Source organism: Oncorhynchus gorbuscha, linkage group LG04 (assembly GCF_021184085.1).
Source record: "Oncorhynchus gorbuscha isolate QuinsamMale2020 ecotype Even-year linkage group LG04, OgorEven_v1.0, whole genome shotgun sequence".
NCBI lineage: Eukaryota > Metazoa > Chordata > Actinopteri > Salmoniformes > Salmonidae > Oncorhynchus > Oncorhynchus gorbuscha.
The window spans coordinates 8958642-8973407 of record NC_060176.1 but is presented as its reverse complement, the minus strand read 5'-3'; the positions used below and the strand labels follow the sequence as shown (position 1 = coordinate 8973407).

General features: G+C 41.2%; 1 protein-coding gene across 3 annotated transcripts in view; it reads left to right on the top strand.

Moving 5' to 3' along the window:
* LOC124033599 (leucine-rich repeat-containing protein 49-like) overlaps positions 1-14766 on the top strand; it is a 60535-nt gene that overhangs the window by 13416 nt on the left and 32353 nt on the right. The gene's annotated exons all lie outside the window — the stretch shown is intronic.

Sequence of the window (14766 nt, the reverse complement as noted above, 5' to 3'; positions counted from 1 at the left end):
GCGTCATAACCAAAAAGTCTTGAGGCTTTAATCGCTGCCAAAGGTAATTCAACAAAGTACTGAGGAAAGGGTCTGAATACTTATGTAAATGTGATATTTCAGTTTTTTATTTTCAATTGTCACGCCCTGGCCATAGAGAGGCTTTTTATTCTCTATTTTGGTTAGGCCAGGGTGTGACTAGGGTGGGCGTTCTATGTCCTTTTTTTCTATGTTTTTGTTTGTTTTTGGCCGGGGTATGGTTCTTAATCAGGGACAGCTGTCTGTCATTGTCTCTGATTGAGAACCATACTTAGGCGGCCTGTTTTCCCACTATGGGTTGTGGGTAGTTGTTTTGTGTTTCTGCACCTGACATGACTGTTTCGTTTTCATTCATTCTCTTGTTATTTTGTTTGTGTTCAGTTTAAATAGAAATAACATGAACACTTATCACGCTACGCTTTGGTCCACATCCTCTTCATACGACAATCGTTAAATCAATACATTTGCAAAACATCTAAAAACCTGTTTTTGCTTTGTCATTATGGGGTATTGTGTGTAGATTGATGAGGGGGGGGGAAAAACGATTTAATCAATTTTAGAATAAAGCTGTAACGTAACAATGTGGCAAAAAGTCAGTTAGTTGAGCAGGATGGTGCAGCAACAGGAGGCCTTACGGGGGACAGAGGGAGCAAGGATGGGGGGAGTTTTGTTCTATTCTGTGCCTGGCCCTGTTTAGTTTGTTTTGTTTCCTAATTTGCTACAGCTTTAGAAGCCTTCTCCTGCATTTGCCATTAATCTTTTTCCAAGGGAAAATATGCATTTTGATAGTGATTTTGAGCCTTAGAGCCCAGGGGGGTATGAACATAACGTAAACAAAAGGAATATGAGTATCAGACTTTTGTTTGAATTATATTAATGTTTAAGTCAATCGGACCCCATGAAAAGCTTTGCCCTTCATATGTGGTAGCAGAGTGGAATGAGAGTTTAAGGCATGTTGATGTCTGTCCTTTATTATTGTGACTTTGATGTTTCCTTGGACGTTAACGCAGTGTCTTTCTCATGGGTTTCTAATGTACTTTACTGTCTGGGTCATATGCTTACAGCATAAGTAATATTGATCTATGCTAAAAATACTGGACAAATTATTCTATGACTAATTCAGTACTGTATATTATTTACAGTATATTATACATTTTGTAGTAAATCCAGATCAAGAATTCATCCCTATCTATTTTATTGGTATGGTCAGTACTAGTTTTGTCTGTTTATTGCACAAGGTGAGGCCCAAATGCAGTCACATGAGGCAGATGGTTGGAGTCTTACAATGTTTATTAATCTAAAGGGGTAGGCAAGAGAGTGGTCGTGGACAGGCAAAAAGGTCAAAACCAGATCAGAGTCCAGGAGTTACAGATTGGTAGACAGGCTCATGGTCAAGGCAGGCAGAATAGTCAGGAAGGTGGGTACAAAGTCCAGAAACAGGTAAGGGTCAAAACCGGGAGGACTAGAAAAAGAAGAATGCCAAAAGCAGGAGAACGGGAAAACCGCTGGTTGACTTGGAAACATACAAGACGAACTGGCCCAGAGAGACAGGAAACACAGGGATAAATACACTGGGGTAAACAAGCGACACCTGGAGGGGGTGGAGACAATAACGAGGACAGGTAAAACAGATTAGGGTATGACACATGCACTATTCATGTTCTCTTTTTTCTAAACTGTGCCCTTGGATTTGGTTCAGTGTTCTGATTGCAGGCAGCTAGCCCGACATTTAGCTGTTGGGCTACTCTATTATTAATGATGGTGAAGGAAATCATTGCGTTAGGGAATACTGATGTTCTGCAAAAAGAATAGACTAACCCACAATGTGTTTATGCACTTCTGTAGATCACTTGCTCTGACCCAAATGATAAAAGATCCCACCAGGGTATGTGAAGCAGTGCAAAGTACATTTGACTCAATAAGGGTGTCTGATAAATCCAAAATATTGCAGAGTGGAGTAATAGTCTATGAATCAGTGATCATTTTATTAAATTTTACATAAGGAGGGTTTTAAAAGATATACTGTTACAGGAATTATATTCCTCTATGTTTTAATACCCAGTTAAAATTAAACACTCAATTCATAATAATTTGTATGACTCTTATTTGTATAAAATGGACAGAGACCAGTCTTAAAAGTCAACCAGCAGCATTTATTCTCACATCGTCTCTCCCTATTAAGATAATTTATGAACAGAGCCTAGGTCTGCCTGTGTAGATAAGCATTCTAGCCAGTCTGGCTATAAGTTCATTCATTTCTACCAAGGAACAGACAGTCATTGTTCTAATTCTTGATTATATTTACACACATTATATTCAGTACTAGGATTATAAAGAAAATTCATCCATATACAGTAATATAATAGTATTCTGATTAGTCAGTCCTGATTGAAATGTATAAATAATTAGTCATTATTGATAAAAATTCCCTAAACATATACACTGCTCAAAAAAATAAAGGGAACACTTAAACAACACAATGTAATTCCAATGTAACTTTCACTTCTGTGAAATCAAACTGTCCACTTAGGAAGCAACACTGATTGACAATACATTTCAGGCAATTAGCAAGACACCCCCAATAAAGGAGTGGTTCTGCAGGTGGTGACCACAGACCACTTCTCAGTTCCTATGCTTCCTGGCTGATGTTTTGGTCACTTTTGAATGCTGGCGGTGCTTTCACTCTAGTGTTAGCATGAGACCGAGTCTACAACCCACACAAGAGGCTCAGGTAGTGCAGCTCATCAAGGATGGAACATCAATGCGAGCTGTGGCAAGAAGGTTTGCTGTGTCTGTCAGCGTAGTGTCCAGAGCATGGAGGCGCTACCAGGAGACAGGCCAGTACATCAGGAGACGTGGAGGAGGCCGTAGGAGGGCAACAACCCAGCAGCAGGACCGCTACCTCCGCCTTTGTGCAAGGAGGAGCAGGAGGAGCACTGCCAGAGCCCTGCAAAATGACCTCCAGCAGGCCACAAATGTGCATGTGTCTGCTCAAACAGTCAGAAACAGACTCCATGAGGGTGGTATGAGGGCCCGACGTCCACAGGTGGGGGTTGTGCTTATAGCCCAACACCGTGCAGGACGTTTGGCATTTGCCAGAGAACACCAAGATTGGCAAATTCGCCACTGGCGCCCTGTGCTCTTCACAGATGAAAGCAGGTTCACACTGAGCACATGTGACAGACGTGACAGAGTCTGGAGACGGCGTGGAGAACGTTCTGCTGCCTGCAACATCCTCCAGCATGACCGGTTTGGCGGTGGGTCAGTCATGGTGTGGGGTGGCATTTCTTTGGGGGGCCGCACAGCCCTCCATGTGCTCGCCAGAGGTAGCCTGACTGCCATTAGGTACCGAGATGAGATCCTCAGACCCCTTGTGAGACCATATGCTGGTGCGGTTGGCCCTGGGTTCCTCCTAATGCAAGACAATGCTAGACCTCATGTGACTGGAGTGTGTCAGCAGTTCCTGCAAGAGGAAGGCATTGATGCTATGGATTGGCCCGCCCGATCCCCAGACCTGAATCCAATTGAGCACATCTGGGACATCATGTCTCGCTCCATCCACCAACGCCACGTTGCAGCACAGACTGTCCAGGAGTTGGCGGACTGTCCAGTCCAGGTCTGGGAGGAGATCCCTCAAGAGACCGTCCGCCACCTCATCAGGAGCATGCCCAGGCGTTGTAGGGAGGTCATACAGGCACGTGGACTTTGACTTATTATAAGGACATTACATCAAAGTTGGATCAGCCTGTAGTGTGGTTTTCCACTTTAATTTTGAGTGTGACTCCAAATCCAGACCTCCATGGGTTGATACATTTGATTTCCATTGATAATTTTTGTGTGATTTTGTTGTCAGCACATTCAACTATGTAAAGAAAGAATTTAATAAGAATATTTCATTCATTCAGATTTAGGATGTGTTATTTTAGTGTTCCCTTTATTTTTTTGAGCAGTTTATTTAAGTGTCACAAAACTGTTAGAATCAGAGGACTCAAAAAATACTGTTTTGAAATGTTTAGGGAGCAAGTGGGTCAAATTGACTGGTCACCTGTGCTGGATAGTGTAGGGGTAGACAGTGCCTGGGAAGCCTTTAAATGTAGATTCCTTGATATGGTGAATGTGATGGCTCCCATTAGAAGGGTCGGAGTAAAGCTGAGAGCTAGCCTTGGTGTAATCATGAAATTCTATAATCTATCCAAGCTAGGAATAAGGCCTGTAAGAAATGTAAGAACTCTCAAGAGCAACCATATTTTGTCCTATATAAACGTCACTGAAATGAAGCACAGAGCAGGATGGATGAAGCTAAGAGGGGTTACTTTGCTGATAAAATCATTGGGAACCAAAATTACCCGAAAAAGCTTTGGAAATCATTTAAGGACCTAGGCTGTAGTAGTACTACCAAAAATAAGCTTAACAGTATTGGAGTGAACATCAGGGAGGAGATGGTATATGAAAAAGCAGAAGTTGCAAATTAATTCAACTCTTTTTTATGTTATGTTATCTTATGTTGCCAGCAAGCTGGTTAGCAAGCTGCCCACCAGTTTGTATGGAAACGACCAAGTCAAGAAGTATTATTCTGAGTTAAGGATTCAGCTAAACTCTTTTTCTTTTGCAAAGGTAGCAACAGACAAAATAGCCAGTATACTTACTAGCAGAGCTTAAATGCTCCAAAGCCACAGGCCTGGATAATATTCCTACAAGGTTTCTTAGAGATTCTGCTGAGCAAATTTCCCCTTGTATTACGCATATCATTAATCTCTCTCTTGAACAAGGCATCTTTCGCAGAGGCACAAAACAAGCTAAAGTTATACCTCTGTATAAGAAGGGGATAAAGTCTGACCCTATGAATTATAAGCCTGTATATATCCTTAGTGTAACACCAAATATCCTGGAGAGAGTTGCATATGAGAAATTTATGAATATGTCAACAAACAGTCTAATGCATCATTTTAAGTCTGGTTTTAGAAGAACATACTACACTGATTCATGTCTACTTTACTTCATGGACTTCATCTGAAAAGAGATTGATAAGGGAAATCTATGTGGAATGGTACTGCTTGACATACAGTTAACCACTGTCCTAATCTCCAAACTGGAGGCACGGGGGTTAAGCAGTATCCCTCTAGGCTGGGTAAAGTTCTATTTGTCAGGTAGGGAGCAAGTAGTAGAGGTTAATGGTTCACTGTCTCAGGCAAAATCAATACGTTATGGCGTTCCGCAGGGGAACGTGCTTGGGCCTCTACTGTTTTTACTGTATATAAACTATATAAACAATGCTTGCTCTTGCCGTCTTTTCCTTTATCGGGATGACTCTACACTTCTGTTGTCTCACAAAGTAAAACAATGTTGGAGAGCATACTTAGCACAGCGCTTACTAGCATTAGCAAATGGCTTGGAGATAATAATCTGTCTCTGCACTTAGGTAAAACTGAGGAAATAATTTTAGGGTCCAGACGTAAATTGTGTTGGTCCTCTGAAATCAGAGTGGTGTTAGGGGGTGAGGTCCTGACTACTAAAACCTCTGTTAGCTACCTGGGATGGAAGCTTGGGAGGTGTGAGCATGGCCACTAAAGTGCTAGAGAAGGTTAATGCAAGTTTTTGGCTAGAAAGTCCAAGCTGCTTGATAAGGACTCCCTCATTCAATGCAGTTTTGACTATGCTACTACTTCCTGGTTTGGGGGCTTATCTAAGCACATAAAGGGGAAGCTCCAGATAGCCCAGAATAAGCTGATCAGGGTAGTATTGAAGGTGAGTCCACATACTCACATAGGCAGGAGCTGCATTCAGAAACTCACCTGCTAGGGTGTCCCAGATTAGACTGGGTTTGGTTTACAGGAGTATTTATGGTTCTGCACCCAGATATCTAATTGATTACTTTTCCCATGTTATGGATGCACACAATCACAGCACCAGATCAGGTGTTGCTAATGTGCGCTTATACAGGTTCAGGAGTAATGCTGAGAAAGGTAATTTCTTGTATACTGGAGCCCCAGAGTGGAATGAGTTGTCTCTGCCCACAAAAACGATGTCCTCTCTGGGCAGCTCTGAAAAATAAAGTTAATAACATTGTACTGTCTACACTCGGTTTGTTGTTTATATTAAAATTGTTTCATTAAATCGATTTGAATCAGAACTAAAGTTTTGTTGCTAAGGATTCCACGATGCGGTTAGCCTTTACGGCTGGGACTGCAAGTTTGTGTTCCATTTTTTTGTGTGGATTCTGCGAGTGCTAGCTGGCTGTACTACAGACACCTGTCGTCATCGTGGGAAAGACTCATTGTTATCGTTTCGTAAAACAACTGGTTACAGTAAAGAGCCAACCTTGATACTAAGGAGATCCTAAGGGAAATCGACTAGTACCAACAGCTTTACGCTATGGAGGAACAACATACTCCATCATGGAATGATCCGACTACCTCACAAAAGAACTTTAACCCGACAAAAAAAAGAAAAACAGATTAATCTACAGACACAGACAATTTACTTACTGTTGAAGTAGAGGCTAGTGCTCTGGCTGGAATCCATGCAACACTGGAAAAGTTGTGTGAGGAGGTAGCAGGGCTGAGGGGGAGTTTGGAGTTCTCATGCTCCAAGGAGAAAACAAGGCACTCACAGCCAAGGTAAAAATCCACAATTCCAACGTGGATTTTCTACTCAGGGAAATGAAGGAGTCGCTACTAGACATACAAAGTCGTAGCATGCGTGAAAATCTATTTTAGTTCTGGGATTCCTGAGGACGCATCCAATAATCCAGAGGGCGCGATCAGAGAATTCATGCAATCCGCCTTGAAACTTCTTATAGAGTCTGTAAACAAGGTGTCTTTCCACAGAGTACACAGACTTGGAGATCGAAGAGACAAGACCAAGGGTCCCCGACTGATCATCGCAAAATTTGAACACTACCAACAAAAGGAGCTGATCAAAAGCAGCTTAAAGAGACCAAATTCGGTCTCAATTACCAATTTCCAAGGAAGATAAACGAACATCGTAAGAGACTGTATCCGGTACAAAGGCAACAAAGGGAGAAGGTTAAGTGTGTCTTTCTCATTGTGGACAAACTCTTTATGGATGGACAGCTATTCCGAGACAGCTTCATAACACCATGGCTGTACTAAATTCTACAGGGACTTCGGGTTACGAAAAAAAACTAAGTATAGGAACTGTAAAAATATCTGAACATTATGAAGTGGATATGAACACAACACGTACTCAATTACATGCTCGCTTACACATACAGACTTATACACACACACCGGATCTCGCACTCTTCTCTCACTCTCTCTCTCTTTTTTTCTTTTCTCTTACTCTCTCTCTTGTCAAAGTGTTTTATAATTTAATGTATGTATTTGTCTACAAGTTTATATATGTTTACAACAATCAAGGGGAAGATATCAGAATAGGGGCATTGGGGAATAATAACATATTGTATGGAATTCATTTGTACTGTAGTGAAGCCGTCTCTAGAGTAATGCAAGGTCTATTTCATGATCATGTGAAACGTCAATTGCTATGGAAATGCTGGGATGTGTTTTTCAATGATGTTAAATGTAATTATGATGCATCTATGACGGTGATACGCTATGGATTACAATTATCATCATGAATATTAAGGCTATATGAACTTCATGTTACACACATAGACACTCAACCAAGCAAATTGGCAGAGTTATTTTTTGGGGGGATATCACTCATTATAGTATTACTCTTATACAGACATTGTACACACTCTCACTAAATCACATCCAATATCATACACATCAACCTACTCAGATTTACTACACACATAATATCTTGTCTCAATTTTCTAACATCTGTGGCATTGGCTCACAGGAAAACAGGCAAGGGAATAAACCAAATATTGATAGAACCTATTTCTTGAATTCGAAATATCAGACATTTGAAAGCTCTAATTTTGACTGTCATAATACCTCTGATGGCAGTAACTTTACAAGCACTAATGATGGTCGATTTAGACTGAGAATAGTATCTAGTTATGGTAAGGGGTGAAGTAAGTATAGCCAGTTATAATTGTAACAGTTTAACAGATTGTAAAAAAAAGATCAGTCTTTACATGGCTAAAAGAAAAGGAATGTAACATACTGTTTACAGGAAACTCACTCTACATCCTTAGATGAACTTGCGTCGAAAAAGGAATGGGGTCAACTTATTTTTAACAAAGACAAAATAATTTATAACTGAATTGTTACAGTTTAATATACAGTTGGAAGTCGGAAGTTTACATACACTTAGGTTGGAGTCATTAAAACTAGTTTTTCAACCACTCTACAAAATGTCTTGTTAACAGCTATAGTTTTGGCAAGTCGGTTAGGACATCTACTTTGTGCATGACACAAGTCATTTTTCCAACAATTGTTTACAGACAGATTATTTCACTTATAATTCACTGTATCACAATTCCGGTGGGTCAGAAGTTTACATACACTAAGTTGACTGTGCCTTTAAACAGCTTTGAAAATTCCAGAAAATCATGTTATGGCTTTAGAAACGTCTGATAGGCTAATTGACATCATTTGAGTCATTTGGAGGTGTCCATGTGGGTGTATTTTAAGGCTACCTTCAAACTCAGTACCTCTTTGCTTGACATCATGGAAAAATCTAAAGAAATCAGAGAAGACCTCAGAAAACAATTGTAGATCTCCAGAAGTCTGGTTCATCCTTGGGAGCAATATACAAAGCCTGAAAGTACCATGTTCATCTGTACAAACAATAGTACGCAAGTATAAACATCAAGGGACCACGCAGCCGTCATACCATTCAGGAAGGAGACGCCTTCTGTCTCCTAGAGATGGACGTACTTTGGTGCGAAAAGTGCAAATCAATCTCAGAACAACAGAAAATGACCTTGTGAAAATGCTGGAGAAAACGGGTACAAAGTATCTATATCCGCAGTAAAAACGAGTCCTATATCGACATAACCTGAAAGACCGCTCAGCAAGAAAGAAGCGAATTGCTCCAAAACCACCATAAAAAAGCCAGACTATGGTTTGCAACTGCACATGGCGACAAAGATGGTACTTTTTGGAGAAATGTCCTCTGGTCTGATGAAACAAAAATATAACTGTTTGGCCATAATGACCATCGTTACATTTGGAGGAAAAAGGGGGTGGCTTGCAAGCAGAAGAACAACATTCCAACCCTGAAGCACGGGGGTGGCAGCATCATGTTGTGGGGGTGCTTTGCTGCAGGAGGGACTGGTGCACTTCACAAAATAGATGGCATCATGAGGAAGGGAAATGATGCGGATATATTGAATCAACATCTCAAGACATCAGTCAGGAAGTTAAAGCTTGGTTGCAAATGGGTCTTCCAAATGACCAGAGGACATTTCTATTCACTGCTTTAGCACACTCTGCCAACCCGGATGTTCTAGCTGTGTCTGAATCCTGGCTTAGGAAGACCACCAAAAATTCAGAAATTTTAATCCCAAACTACAACATTTTCAGACAAGATAGAACTGCCAAAGGGGGCGGTGTTGCAATCTACTGCAACGATAGCCTGCATAGTTCTGTCCTACTATCCAGGTCTGTACCCAAACAATTTGAACTTCTACTTTTAAAAATCCACTTCTCTAAAAACAAGTCTCTCACCGTTGCCACCTGCTATAGACCACCCTCTGCCCCCAGCTGTGCTCAGGACACCATATGTGAACTGATTGCCCCCCATCTATCTTCAGAGCTCGTGCTGCTAGACGACCTAAACTGGAACATGCTTAACACCCCAGCCATCCTACAATCTAAGCTTGATGCCCTCAATCTCACACAAATTATCAATGAATCTACCAGGTACCTCCCCAAAGCCTTAAACATGGGCACCCTCATAGATATCATCCTAACCAACTTGCCCTCTAAATACACCTCTGCTGTCTTCAACCAAGATCTCAGCGATCACGGCCTCATTGCCTGCATCCGTAATGGGTCAGCGGTCAAACGACCTCCACTCATCACTGTCAAACGCTCCCTGAAACACTTAGGTGAGCAGGCTTTTCTAATCGACCTGGCCGGGGTATCCTGGAAGGATATTGATCTCATCCCGTCAGTAGAGGATGCCTGGATATTTTTTTGAAATGTCTTCCTAACCATCTTAAATAAGCATGCCCCATTCAAGAAATTTAGAACCAGGAACAGATATAGCCCTTGGTTCTCCCCAGACCTGACTGCCCTTAACCAACACAAAAACATCCTATGGCGTTCTGCATTAGCATCGAAAGCCCCCGTGATATGCAGCTGTTCAGGGAAGCTAGAAACCATTATACACAGGCAGTTAGAAGAGATAAGGCTAGCTTTTTCAAGCAGAAATTTGCTTCCTGCAACACTAACTCAAAAAAGTTCCGGGACTAAGAACACCTCCTCCCAGCTGCCCACTGCACTGAAGATAGGAAACACTGTCACCACTGATAAATCCACCATAATTGAGAATTTCAATAAGCATTTTTCTACGGCTGGCCATGCTTTCCACCTGGCTACTCCTACCCCGGTCAACAGCACTGCACCCCCAACAGCAACTCGCCCAAGCCTTCCCCATTTCTCCTTCTCCCAAATCCGTTCAGCTGATGTTCTGAAAGAGCAGCAAAATCTGGACCCCTACAAATTGGCCGGGCTAGACAATCTGGACCCTTTCTTTCTAAAATGATCTGCCGAAATTGTTGCCACCCCTATTACTAGCCTGTTCAACCTCTCTTTCGTGTCGTCTGAGATTCCCAAAGATTGGAAAGCAGCTGCGGTCATCCCCCTCTTCAAAGGGGGGGACACTCTTGACCCAAACTGTTACAGACCTATATCTATCCTACCATGCCTTTCTAAGGTCTTCGAAAGCCAAGTCAACAAACAGATTACCGACCATTTCGAATCTCACCATACCTTCTCTGCTATGCAATCTGGTTTCAGAGCTGGTCATGGGTGCACCTCAGCCACGCTCAGTGTCCTAAACGAGTCCTAAACGATATCTTAACCGCCATTGATAAGAAACATTACTGTGCAGCCGTATTCATTGATCTGGCCAAGGCTTTCGACTCTGTCAATCACCACATCCTCATCGGCAGACTCGACAGCCTTGGTTTCTCAAATGATTGCCTCGCCTGGTTCACCAACTACTTCTCTGATAGAGTTCAGTGTGTCAAATCGGAGGGTCTGCTGTCCGGACCTCTGGCAGTCTCTATGGGGGTGCCACAGGGTTCAATTCTTGGACCGACTCTCTTCTCTGTATACATCAATGTTGTCGCTCTTGCTGCTAGTGAGTCTCTTTCGCAACAAAGCATCCTTCACCCATGCTGCCAAACATACCCTTGTAAAACTGACCATCCTACCAATCCTCGACTTCGGCAACCATGGAGAGGTAAATACCTGTCTTTTTATGGAAAACTTGCCCTGATTAACTCCTTAGTCATATCTCAATTTATTCACTTACTTATGGCACTGCCTACTCCTGATGATTCATTGTTCAAATCATATGAGCAAAAAAAAAATCACTTTATCTGGGATGCTAAAACAGACAAAATAAAATGTTACTTTCTATATAATGAATATGAATTGGGTGGGTTGAGATGATTAAATATAAAAGCGCTAAACCTCTCTCTAAAAGCTTCACTTATTCAAAAGTTTTACTTGAACCCTAAATGGTTCTCAAGTAGATTACTAAGAAAAGCTCATCGATTGTTTAAAAATTGCCGTTTTGCCTTTGTGCAGATTGCCATGTCTCATTTTCAATTAATTGATAATTACACTTTTTTCAAAGTATCTCTCTTTTTCAAACAAGCATTGCAATGTTGGCTACAATTTCGATTTCATCACCTGAAAAGATAGAACAAATATTACAACAAATATTATGGCTAAACTCAAGTGTGCTGTTTGATAAAATACATGTATTTATGGGAATCATGTTTGAAAAGGGTATTTTGTTCTTAAATTATATTGTAAATTGGAATGGTAGAGTTATGTTCTTCATTAAGTTATCCGAATTGTACGGGAAGGTCTGCTCAATCCTAGAGTACAACCAATTGATTACAGCATTACCCCAAAAATGGAGGAGGCAGGTGGCAGCAGGAGGAGGTTGGGAACTGGTCTGTCTGCCCAATATAAAGGATCAAAACTGGTGGAGGATTAAAAATAACACAAATTATGTCAGGTTCATTTGAGGACCAGGATGTTGACAGCGGTGCCATACAGATTGCAAAATAGTTGGGAAGAGATTTTTGATGTACCGATTCCATGGTACAGGGTGTATGAGTTGATATATAAAACAACGCAAGATTCAAGACTTTGTGCTTTTCAGCTAAATTTATTATATAGAATTCTTGCCACCAACAAAATGTTGAATATTTGGGGCATAAAATCATTGAAACTCTGCAGATTTTGTTGTGAGGATACAGAATCAATAGACCATTTATTTTGGTATTGTCCTCAGGTAGCCTGTTTCTGGTCTCAGGTTCAGGAATGGCTGAAAATGGATAGCATTGATCTAAAATTGATCCTAGAAATAGTACTGTTAGGAGATCTGGCGAAACCGGGTCAGTCAATTACTAATATGCTAATACTCTTAGTAAAAGTACTTATCTTTAACTCGCAATCTGTGGATTCTATTCGATTAGATAGATTTTAATTGTACATTAAACATCACAGCATAGTTGAAAGATATGTGTTGCATAAAAACCCGAAGTGGGTGGCCAGCAGAGATAGATGAGATGGGCTGTGGGTGGCCAGCAGAGATAGATGGGATTGGCTGAGGGAAGCTGAGGGTTGGGATGTGGAATTGGAGACAAGTGGGAGTGGAGTTGCTGTGCGGGAGATAGAATGATGGCCAAAGATACAAGTTTTTTTTTAAAGTCTAAATTAAACATAATAAAAAGTATGTTTGAATGACACTGAGGGGAAGTGTTTTTACAACTAATGCCAGTTTGCTTGAGGCTGATGCCGTGCAGGTGTTTGTACATATATACACACACTCTCATTCAAATAAACGCATACAAGAACATACACATACATGTAATAGTGCCAGACATGCACACAAACATATACAGTTGGCATTGCTGTTATGATTTTAGTTGTCCTAGATGTCCTTTGTTTTAATATTTTATTTTTAATTTAAAAATGTTTTGCATTGTTGTTTGCTGTTTTCTTCTGTCTTTTCCTTTTTTCTCTTTAGTTCATTCTCTTGGTTGTTGGTGCATTGGGGGGGTTCTTGGGCGTGGGGAATGGAATTAATTGTATTTTTTTTTTTCTTGGGGGGGACTTTGGGAGGGATCTCGAATGGTTGAGGGACAGCTATTGGGGAACTGTGGGGGGGGATCTTGGAGGGTTCGGGTTCATGTTTTTTGGCCTGGTGGAAGATCTGTCAACGTGTGCTTGAGCAGGGTATTGATTGACCCTGGATGCTTCTGTGTGTCACTCTGAATGGGAGTCTGTTGGATGACTGGTATGGTATGATGTAGTTGTTGAGCGTCTTCACTGCAACTATATTGTATGTTTCGGGTATTAAAAAATATATATATTAAAATTATTATAATTTTATTTTATTTTGTCTTCTGTGCCCATATGAATGTAACTGCAATGATGAGATAGATGTTATTCTTCTTTGTTTTTATGTTTAATTTCCTTCAATGCCTTACTGTGTTTAACTGTGTTCGATCTTGCTTCAAGAGGACCACAATGAAAATAAGTCCCAGACTTGATTGTGTGTTATCCTCTATGATTTTACTCATGTGCATGTATGGCTTTTTCAAGTTTTGTGTGTACTTGTTTTTTAAAAGGTCGAATTAATAAACGGAACTAAATGGCCAAGCCCCTCAGATCTGATTCATGTAACAGAGAGCATGGATATGCATGGATATGGCTTTAGAGGTCTGCATGGCCATTACACAGTAAATGTTGTGCTTTAGTCTAGTGGCTGACCAGTTGGCCCTCGGCATAGTGAGAGCTGTAGTAGACGACCAGGTGTAGTAGACTGATCAGAGGGAATCCACCATAACTGGGCATCACGTCTTTCACCCACACAAGGAGTGGCTCCATTAGGCTAATCTGGCAGGTGGGCGTTTGGGTTGTTAGAATGGGGGATAGGGGTGAGCTTGTGAGCGTGTGTGGATGAGAATTATGGTAGTGTAGTGGGAGTTTATGTTGATGAGTATTGTAGTAGCTTAGTGGGAGTTTATGTGGATGAGTATTGTGGCAGTGTAGAGGGAGTTTATGTTCATGAGTATTGTGGTAGTGTGGAGGGAGTTTATGTTGATGGATATTGTGGAGTGTAGAGGGAGTTTATGTGGATGAGTATTGTGGTAGTGTGGAGGGAGTTTATGTTGATGGATATTGTGGAGTGTAGAGGGAGTTTATGCATATGAGTATTGTGGCAGTGTAGAGGGAGTTTATGTGGATGAGTATTGTGGCAGTGTAGAGGGAGTTTATGTGGAGTGTATGTGGATGAGTATTGGTGGTGGTGTAGAGGGAGTTCATGTGGATATGTATTGTGGTAGTGTAGAATGAGTTTGTACGGATGAGTATCGTGGTAGTGTGGAGGGAGTTTTGTGGATGAGTATTGTGTCAGTGTAAAGGGAGTTTATGTGGATGAGTATTGTGTCAGTGTAAAGGGAGTTTATGTGGATGAGTATTGTGGTAGTGTAGAGGGAGGTTATGTGGATTAGTATTGGGGCAGCGCAGAAGGAGTTTATGTAGATGAGTATTGAGGTAGTGTGGAGGGAGTTTATGTGGATGAGTATTGTGGTAGTGTAGAGGGATTTTATGTGGA